Raw genomic sequence first — 10,427 nt, 5'->3', positions numbered from 1 at the left:
CAAACGAGTCAACCTAAATCAGCTTTAAAAATATTCCATGATTATGATCTCCACTGCTCTTTGGGGAAGAGAATTCCTCAGACCACTGACACTGAGAGAAAAAATATTTCTCATCTCTCTCTTAAATTTGGGACTGCTAGTTTTTAAATTGCATCCCCTCGTCCTAGTCTCTCTTAGCATCACATAAATTACTTTCTGACTCCCCAGTGCCTGCCCACTACCACCACAGCCCTAGTCAGGAATGTGATAGGATACTTCCCAATTGCCTGGATGTGTGCAACTCAACACCATCCAGAACAAACCAGCACACTTGATTGGTACCACTTCTAACTCAGGAGAAAGTGAGGACTGCACATGATGGGGATCAGAGTCGAAAAATGTGGTGCTAGAAAAGCACAGCCATTCAGGCAGCATCCGAGTAGCAGAAGAATCGACATTTCAAGCATAAGCTGTTCATCATGAATGACTTTAAAAAGTGGCATAGTTGACAGAGGCTACAGGCTGTGGGGAGGAAGTGATGTCATTATTCGTCGTGATGGTGGTGGCTGGAGCGGCCACATGGCTATTGGAGTCCACATGGCTCCAGAGGCCAGGGGAAAGTTCTGGAATGGTTGAGGAATCCCGCGTATTGAAGTAAGTACATGAAAGTTTGGTCTACTTATATTTCTTGATGTCTGATATGGTGGAGAAAAAACATTTGTTGAGTGTGTGAATTCTTCTAAGGATGAATAGCAAAGGTTCTTTGCAAGTTTGGGAGAGCTAAGGCAGGCCTGACTGCAGGTAGTGTAGGTGGAAGTGCATGGCTGCGAGCATGGAGCAGAGGATCAGGAGGGGGAACCGTTTCTGGAGAATTTGGATTTGTTGTAGGTGTTGGTTGCCCTGATTATTCAGATCATCACAATTTGTACCTATAGTCCAGACACCATGCAGAATCTGTCAGTTCTGTAGGCAGGCACTGAGGAAGGAAACGTGGCTGTGGTAGTGAGTCTGCTTCAGGATATGGCTGGACAGCTACAAGACAGAGGAGATGACCTGGAGGGTGCAGTCGAGAGGAACTCACTGAGATCCTTGTAGAGAGAGGAGGAGAACTTCTTCAAGATAGGCATCCTTGGACAAATGTTTAGAAAATGAAATTGCACATAATATACGAGCTGGTATGATGACGTAATGTAACCTCTCGCTTTGATGTTACATTCTTTCATTTTAGTTTGTGAAATTCATTAAAGACATTAATGGGTCAGGTGACTTGGCCATGCTAAATTGCCCATAGTGTTAGGTAAGGGATAAATGTAGGGGTATGGGTGGGTTGCGCTTTGGCGGGTCAGTGTGGACTTGTTGGGCCGAAGGGCCTGTTTCCATACTGTAAGTAATCTAATCTAATCTAATCTAATTACTAAAAAGACCTCCCTGTTGCCAAAGTGAGCTTACATTTTCCCACATTATAATCCATCCTTGTGATTCCTGATGAAGGGCTTATGCTCGAAACGTCGAATTCTCTATTCCTGAGATGCTGCCTGGCCTGCTGTGCTTTGACCAGCAACACATTTGCAGCATCCTTGGAAGAAGCTTTGCAGTAAGGTTATAATCAACTAGGAGAAAGTGAGGACTCCAGATACTGGAGATCAGAGTCGAAAAGTGTGGTGCTGGAAAAGCATAGCCGGTCAGGCAGCATCCGCGGAGCAGGAGAGTCGATTTTCCTACTCTTCAGATGCTGTCTGACTGGCTGTGCTTTTCCAGCAACACACTTTTGACCACTTCTAACTCATTCAACATTCATTTCCTCCACCACTAACACACAGTGGTGGCAGGGTGTACCATTTACAAGATGTGTTGCAGTAACTTACCAAGACTCCCTGGACAGTACCTTCCAAACCTATGGTCATTACCATCTAGAAAGACAAGATCACCAGATACATGGAAACACCACAAACTGCTCGGAATGGGCAATAAATGTTGGCCCAACCAGCAATACTCACATCCTATGAATGAATGAAAAAGCATTCATCAGCTATCAAGGAGGGTTCCAGCTCTCCAAATCCAGACTGAAGGAAAAGGCAGAAGAGCTGGAAAAGAAGGAACAAGAAAAGTATAATTCCAGTAGACTGAATTAGCAGCATGATAGCAGGCCTCACTGATCTGGCCTACACATGACTCCAGACCACAGAAATGCAGTTAACTGCTCTTTCAGCAATTAGGGATGGACAATAAATGCTGGCCTAGCCAGTTACTCCAACATGAATGTGAATAGTCTTTGAAAAATCATCTCCAAATCCCCTTCCCAAAGGCACTGTGGGTCTATAGCACATGGACTGCAATGGTTCAAGAAGGCAGCTCACCATCATTTTCTCAAGGACAAATAAGGATAGGCAATTTTAAAAGTGCTGGCCAGCCAGCAAAGCCCATGCCCTACGAGAGAATAAAGAAAACTATCCTCATCCAAATGGAAAGACAGAGTTGACAGTAAAAATTAACAAATAAATCAAAATCCAGCACTGACTTGTAAAAAGCAATGCTAGAGTGGAGAAAAAAAAACCCATGAAGGCATAGAAAGTAAACCAGTCCAAAGAATAATATTACACCACATTTAAACTATCCTTATAAAAGTACACAAAATCTGATGAAGCCAAAGTAGTAATAGATTATGTGTAGAAATGCAAGTGAAATGGCAGAAAACCACAAATAGCTCTAAATAAGAGTCAGTCCATGTTATGTTGTGTTACTCAGTACTCTGTTCTCTTTTGTTTGTGTTTCATTCAGTAATCTTGTAAATAAATTCTGTTTTGTTTAAAACTAAGTGGTTTGACCAACTGCATCCCTCCTGGAATACCTGTGTGACACCTGCTTAAAACAATGAGTGTCTGACCTACTTTTTGGAAATATTTTGAGGGGATTACTGGCTTGGTCCATAACAACAAAGTACAAGCAGACATCAGACAAATGTCCAATAACAATATGTATAGATACCGTCAGCACAGAGACTAATGCAAGTGAATTTAGTAGAATTAACACAGTTTTGTTAAATAGTCATAATGTTAATTATTGGCCATGGATATTGGGTAATTTGAGTAACTAAATGGTAGCACATACAATTTTATTTTTTCTGAAAAGACAAATGTTTAGAAAATGAAATTGCACATAATATACGAGCTGGTATGATGACGTAATGTAACCTCTCGCTTTGATGTTACATTCTTTCATTTTAGTTTGTGAAATTCATTAAAGACATTAATGGGTCAGGTGAATTGGCCATGCTAAATTGCCCATAGTGTTAGGTAAGGGATAAATGTAGGGGTATGGGTGGGTTGCGCTTTGGCGGGTCGGTGTGGACTTGTTGGGCCGAAGGGCCTGTTTCCATACTGTAAGTAATCTAATCTAATCTAATCTAATTACTAAAAAGACCTCCCTGTTGCCAAAGTGAGTTTACATTTTCCCACATTATAATCCATCCGTTGTGTTTTTAATCTTCACAAATAATATGTCTAAATCTCTTTGTAATCTCTTTGGTCTGAATTTTCCAGGTCAGGAGTGTAAGAGTTGGGAAAATATTTGGCTCCACAAACATGACCCAAAAAATTTTGGATTTTTGCTTTGGAGTATTTGGGTTTTATCATGGTGCACAAACCTACAAAGGATACAAAGGTTGCCAAAGGTGGAGGTTAACTAGGCAGAAGTGCTGCCTTGTTACACTAACACTTCGTCAAAACAATGAAAAGGAAAACAATAAAAAGAAAAAAATCCCTCCAGCTCTTACAGTCACTCTGCCCTATACATGCCAACTCATGATATCCTATATCCCACTCACATCCTCACTGTCCCTCCATGCCAACCTTATACCATCTACTCACTCCCATGGCCATTTATGAACTCTATAAGAACAAATGCCCCTTGCCCCACTCCCCATTGTACTGAATATTTGACAGGCAACAATCACTTCCATAATTTATTACTCATAAAATGTCTTTACCCAGGTGGTCTTATTGTATGAGACAAACAATGGACTGTAGTTCAAACTTTGTTTTATTAGAACACTAACAAGTTAAAGAGACATCTCTTACATAACAAATTAAGTTAACTTACCCCAAATTAGGTTGACTGTCTGAAATACACATACTACACGCTCAGGTGAACTTGGTTGGATTGATTAATTCAATTGACTGAGTTCTGTCAACAGGGTCTTCTTCTTATGACAGTGGGTCCCACAAGGAGTCTTCACAGGTTGAGTCTTTACTGAGGGAATAGCTGTTCCTTGTTTGCTTTTGACCTGTTAAAACCTTGGTCTCTTTGTAACCCTGAAAATGTGTTGCTGGAAGAGCGTTTTTCCAGCAACACATTTTCAGCTCTGATCTCCAGACCTCACTTTCTCCTCTTTGTAACCCTCACAGCTTACTCGCAGAAAGTAATTTTATGTTGATTCTTGTTGCTTAAACCAATTGGCACTTCACCAACCATGGACTTTTTACCCTCCATTCCAACCTTTGTCGTTGTATCAATTCTCCATGGCCATTTATACCTACTGCATTAACTTAACGTCAAGTCGTGCCAACCCATGTTCACCTCACATCACACTACTGACAATATTACTGACAATACCAACTCACCCAGAATTCACTATCGACAGACTACATGGTACATACTGAGATCAAGGAAAGGTCATCTTTCTATTGATTAATTCATTGTCTTTAAGAAAAAAAAACTTTTATTGATAAAAACACTTCCACTATATTTGAATACTTTTCATCTTAAAAGTATTTAATTTTAATTTTTTATCTTACTTTGAAAAACAGGTTTGGAATTCAGTACTTTCCCTCTCCCAAAGGCCACCAGACCTCATCTGAAATTGTCCCAGGACCATGTCCAAAAGGTACTGCAGCTCTTCAAAAGCAGACTTTAATTCTCCCAAGGGCTCCAGCAGCTTTACACTATTTTTCACTAGTTTGGAAGTGCTAAAATTATGTTTTGGATATCACTCAATGAAAATCAGATCAACTTGACTTAGGTGTACTTAAATATGTACAGTTGCCTCAGTGAACCACAAAAGTGGAAATTCGAACTATCCCCATTTCCCACCATCAACACCTTACTGTGCAATGAATGGCATCTGCATGTGGTTAAATGACAACAAGCAGTGAGCTTCAAAGTAATCATGCTTCAAAACAGATAAACATTCAAGCTGACTAGCAAATTCATCATTAAGGTTTAAGTCTCCACAGCCATGAGGTGCACTCATGGGATATGATTTCTTTTCATCCTATTTAAATCCCAGTTTTGACTGTGGTAACAACATTCTTTCAAATGATCTTACAGATAACATACTGATAAGTGATGGAAAATGTTCATAAATGTTCTTTGCTGATGCCGCAAAAAGTATATGCACCAGATGCATGTTTAACCCTTCTGCTGATTAAACAGGTGTTCCATAAGGTTAATGTAATGAATGTGTGAATTAAATTTTGTGGCTAAAGACTTTTTCATTGACTTACAGTACCATATGCTGCAGAGTAACGGAAGCAAAATCATCAACACCCGTTTCCCACATGTTTTGTCGACTAGTTTCTATTGAGACAATTACAACTGAAAGGCTACTGTCTCCATAAAAAAAATCTCATGAGCCTATTTTACACATGCAGTAGGAAAAGTGTCATTCAGCCTTTTGAGATAACAAACATTGATGTGATTCAATTTGTGTCAAGCAAAGTTCATTTATTTATAAACAAATGAGAGAACATTTGCCAAATACAGTGTCATGCAAACAATGTCCCTTTAAACAGCTGGTCGAAGTGGTTTCTAATTGTGTAGTTAGAAATGCATTGGCAGATGCTTCAATTAAATTTATGAGTGTTTGGGTTGTGGGATATAAGATATGCAAATTTATTATAATATATGGATTTTTTTTGTTGCTATTTTCCAAATCTAAGATAGGAGTTGGGTTGCATCACAATATGAATGTGCTAATTAAAGTTACTACTTAAGCTAGGTCACTTAAAATATCTCTAGGAAAGACAATGAGGAGACAAGAGATACTGATAATGATGTTGTTTGTGATAGACCCTTACCTGGGGTGTGTCATTCATAAGATAGATCGATGTACAGGACAACTTCCTTAAGTTGTCACTAACATGTTTCCAAAGTGAAATAATGCATGCATACTAAGATTTGCTGGCTATGGGCTGTGGCTTTAGAAATACAGATTTCCCCTCTGCATGACTTCTGAACTACCACTCTCATTAGGTGCAACCCTGCCAGGAAATCTACCGACTTAATATGCAGCAAGTGGATAACGAAGCCTATCATATTCCCTTGTTCATTAATTGTGCAGTTGGCGATGCATGTTTCATACCCTGTTTCTAACATTTGCCATTTTATTTTTAGTTTGCGTACTTCAAAAAACATCCTTATTCACTCACTGAATTGGCAGCTGGTAGTATGGTTTCCTAGGGTCCCTCAGGACTGTCTTTCAGGCTGGCTTGATTTTGTAATTCTCATTATTTCACCTGGAACTGCTCCAGAACGAACAGCGCACTGCCTTCAGTGATAAAATGGAATGGCCTGGAGAGGAAAAGATCTCACACTTGCTGCTTATTAAAGTCAATCAATTCCTGGAAGTACTTTATTTTAAACCACAAAATGCATTAATGTTGCCCCAACTCTCTACTACTTTGATTTCCATGTTATTTTTACAAAGTGCAATTAATTTCAAATTAATATATATGGGTATGCCCTGTAAGTAGTTAATTAGTTTTCATAAACTTGTGTGTTATTATCTGTTTTAATGTTTCATACATGTGCCTCAGATGGATGCATTCCTTTATCATTGAAAAATCTTGTATCAGAATTTGTTCAGACTTTTCTGCCACTGTAATATCACTCCCCAATTAAAATGGTACATGTTTGTTACTGCAATCAGATTTGATTTTTGCTTTCTCTCAGGCAATAGGGGTCTTGAACCATGAACAGGAACAGATGGGTGCAATCGCAGCATGAGACCAAAAACCAGTCCAATTACGCAAGGTAAGAGCAGGAACAGCGATAGATTGAGATGCGAGGCCTGAGATGAAGTAGAGTTGAAGGAGGGTTCAGAGTGGAGCAGTGGTACTGGCTGCTGTGAGAGTGGAGGGGGAGTGCCACGGATGAATATTCTTGTTTTCAGCAAGTGGGTGCTGCAGACTCCAGCAACAAATGCAAGTGGAGTCGTTTCTGAGGCAATGTCCAGGAGAACATAGGAACAGAGTAGGCTATTTAGCCCATCAAGCCTGCTCATTCATTTAATACAATCATGGCTGATTGAACACTTCAATGTTTTTTACCTACCCATAATAACCCTGAATGCCATTACCAATCAGAAATCTGTCAATCTCTTTCAACATACTCAGATATTGAGCTTCCTTAGCACTCTGTGGTAGAGAATTTCAAGGGTTTACACTCCGTTAACTAAAAACATCTATCTTTATTTTGATTCTTAATGGTATCACCCTTTTATTCAAATCATGCCCCCTGATTCTAGACTCCCCAACCAAGGAAAATATCAAACCTGTATTCACCCTGTCCAACTCTTTAAGGAAGGAACATTTCTGAAATCAAAGGTACATCTCTAGCTGTAGCCTGACTGAAAATAAATCCAAGAATTGAGACTGGAAGCAGAGATGGTCCTGACTTAAAAGCAAAAGCTAACACTTTCCATGTGGTTAGGTTTTTACTTTGAACATTTACAGACTCAGAGAAATCCTTCAGATCAGTACGCTTCCTGATGACCATGTCTGTACTTTTAATCTGCCCAATTTCCAGGGAATTTGGAAGCTTGACAAAAATCAAAGGAAAATCCTCAATAGTATTTCACAGCTGACTGCTTATATCATATCCATCTATGATCTTCTGCGACTAGTGAAGGCAAGAAAATGAATATGTTACTAGACTGTGACATAGACAGTAATTAGAAAACAGAGCGTTGATGAAAAAAATTGGTGAATTAATGAAAAAAAAGGCATGACTTCTATAAAATTTTAACATATGCTTGTTGAAAATATCAAACAGTCATGTGTTTTGCTAAGTTGCAAAGTGCTTCCCCCATCCTGATCTCTCCTTACAGAGAGATGACTAGTGGTAGTGTTCAGGCAAGGGAAAAGGTTGAGAAGGAGGGACCTTCATGGTAGCCTCAGTTGGTTTAGGAATCAAACCCATGTTGTTCAAATTACTTTGCCTTGCAAACCAACCATCCAGCCACCTGAACTAACCTTATCTGCTGCTCATTAAACTTGAGCATGGTTGATTAAACACTTCAATGCCTTTTATCCACTCACCTCTATAATCCTGTGTGTCGCTGCCAGTCAGAAATCTGTCACTCTTCACCTTAAACATACTCAAAAATTGAGCTTCCTTACCTCTCTGGGATAGACAATTCCAAAGTTTCAGAACCCTCTGAGTAAAAAACAGCTCTTCCTTATCTTGGTCTGAAATGAGATCATCTTTGTAGTTAATACATGGTTAAGGGTCAGCAAATGCAGTAGAGGTCTGTTAGCTCAATTGACTGGATGGCTGATTTGCAATACAGAGTGGCACTAACATTCAATTCGCATTCTGGTTAAGGCTACCATGAAGATCCCACCTCCTCACCCTCGCGGTAATGAAAGAGCAGTCTATAGTCTACTGGAATAATGTGGACATTACCTTTTTACCTTCAAACTGCAAAGTAAGTAATAACCTATATTTTTTTCTCATCCAATTAATGGATCTGGGCACCACAGCATGAGCCAGCATTATTATCTAGTTACCCTTTAGAAGTGGTGGTAACCTACCTTTTTCTACTGCTGCAATCCATGTGCTTAAGGTAGACCCACTGTGCTATAAAGGAGGGAATTCTAGAATTTAGACCAAGGAACACTAAGAATGGTGATATATTTTCAAGTCAGAATGGTGAATGGCTAAGAGGTGAACTTGAAGATGATGATATTCCCAAATGTCCACTGCACTTGGTCTTCTAGCTGGTCGAGGTTGTGAATTTGGAAGGTGCATTTTAAGGAGTCTTGCATCTCATAGGTGGAATACACTGCAGCTATTGAGCATCAGTGCTAGTAAGAGTGAATCTTAGCTGACGTTGTGCCAATCAAGATAACTGCTTTGCTCTGAATTGTGACAAGCTTCTTGAGAATTTTCGGAGCTACACTCATCCAAACAAGTGGGAATTATTCCGTCACAATCATGGCTTGTGCCTTGAAGAAGGTGGACAGATATTAAGGAGTCAGGCGGTGAGTTATCCACTGCAGGATTCCTAGTATCTGATGTCTCCTGTAGACACTATATTTACATGGGTAGTCCAATTCAGCTTCTGGTCAATGGTAATGTCCAGAATGTTGATAGTGGGGGTGGGGGGGGGGTGGGGGGGGGGGGGGGGGTAGGGAGTGGTGAATGCATTGAATGTTGAGTGATAATAGTTAGATTCCCTCATTTTGGCGATAGTCATTAACTGGCACTTGTGTGGTGAGAATTTTACTTACCACGCAGCCCAACCCTAGATATTGTCAAGGCTTTGCTGCATTTGGTTATGAACCTCTTCAGTATCATAGGAACTCCAGGAGAAATGTCCTGGAATTAAGATTACTGACCTCTAACAACTGTAACCATCTATGACCAGTATGCATTGGTGGAAGCGAGGTTGCATTGGTGGTTCAGTGGTAGAATTCTTGCCTACCATGCAGGAAGCCTGGGTCCGATTCCAGGCCAATGCATGGCAGCTCTGTCTTTTGATTTGGAACTGGCTTAAAGGTAGAAGACAGAGGGTGGTGGTGGAAGGTTGTTTTTTCAGACTGGAGGCCTGTGACCAATGGAGTGCCACACAGATCAGTGTTGGGTCCACTTCTTTTTGTCATTTATATAAATGATTTGGATGTGAGCATAAGAGGTATAGTGAGTAAGTTTGCAGATGACACCAAAATTGGAGGCTGGTACAATTGCAACATTTAAGAGGCATTTGGATGGGTATATGAAAAGAAAGGGTTTGGAGGGATATGGACTGGGTGCTAGCAGGTGGGACTAGATTGGGTTGGGATATCTGGTTATCTCAGATTACACTGGGATCTTGATCAGATGGGCCAATGTGCTGAGAAGTGGCAGATGGAGTTTAATTCAGATAAATGTGAGGTACTGCATTTTGGGAAAGCAAATCTTAGCAGGACTTATACACTTAATGGTAAGTTCCTAGGGAGTGTTGCTGAACAAAGAGACCTTGGAGTGCAGGTTCATAGCTACTTGAAAGAGGAGTCGCAGATAGATAAGATAGTGAAGGAGGCGTTTGGCATGCTTTCTCTTATTGGTCAGAATATTGATTACAGGAGTTGGGAGGTCATGTTGCAGCTGTACAAAACATTGGTTAGGCCGTTGTTGAAATATTGTTTGCAATTCTGGTCTCCTTCCTATCAGAAAGATGTTGTGAAACT

At 40.2% G+C, this 10,427-nt stretch overlaps 1 non-coding gene across 1 annotated transcript; it reads left to right on the top strand.

Annotated features, from left to right (window-relative positions):
• The first annotated feature begins 9,648 nt into the window (after nt 1–9,648).
• On the top strand, nt 9,649–9,719 carry trnag-acc (transfer RNA glycine (anticodon ACC)). The gene has a single exon. It is a non-coding gene; the product is annotated as a tRNA-Gly (tRNA).
• Nucleotides 9,720–10,427: the final 708 nt, after the last annotated feature.

This window comes from Hemiscyllium ocellatum, chromosome 4 (genome assembly GCF_020745735.1).
Source record: "Hemiscyllium ocellatum isolate sHemOce1 chromosome 4, sHemOce1.pat.X.cur, whole genome shotgun sequence".
NCBI lineage: Eukaryota > Metazoa > Chordata > Chondrichthyes > Orectolobiformes > Hemiscylliidae > Hemiscyllium > Hemiscyllium ocellatum.
Note: the sequence above shows the minus strand (reverse complement) of the source record. Positions and strands in the feature narration are given on the sequence as shown.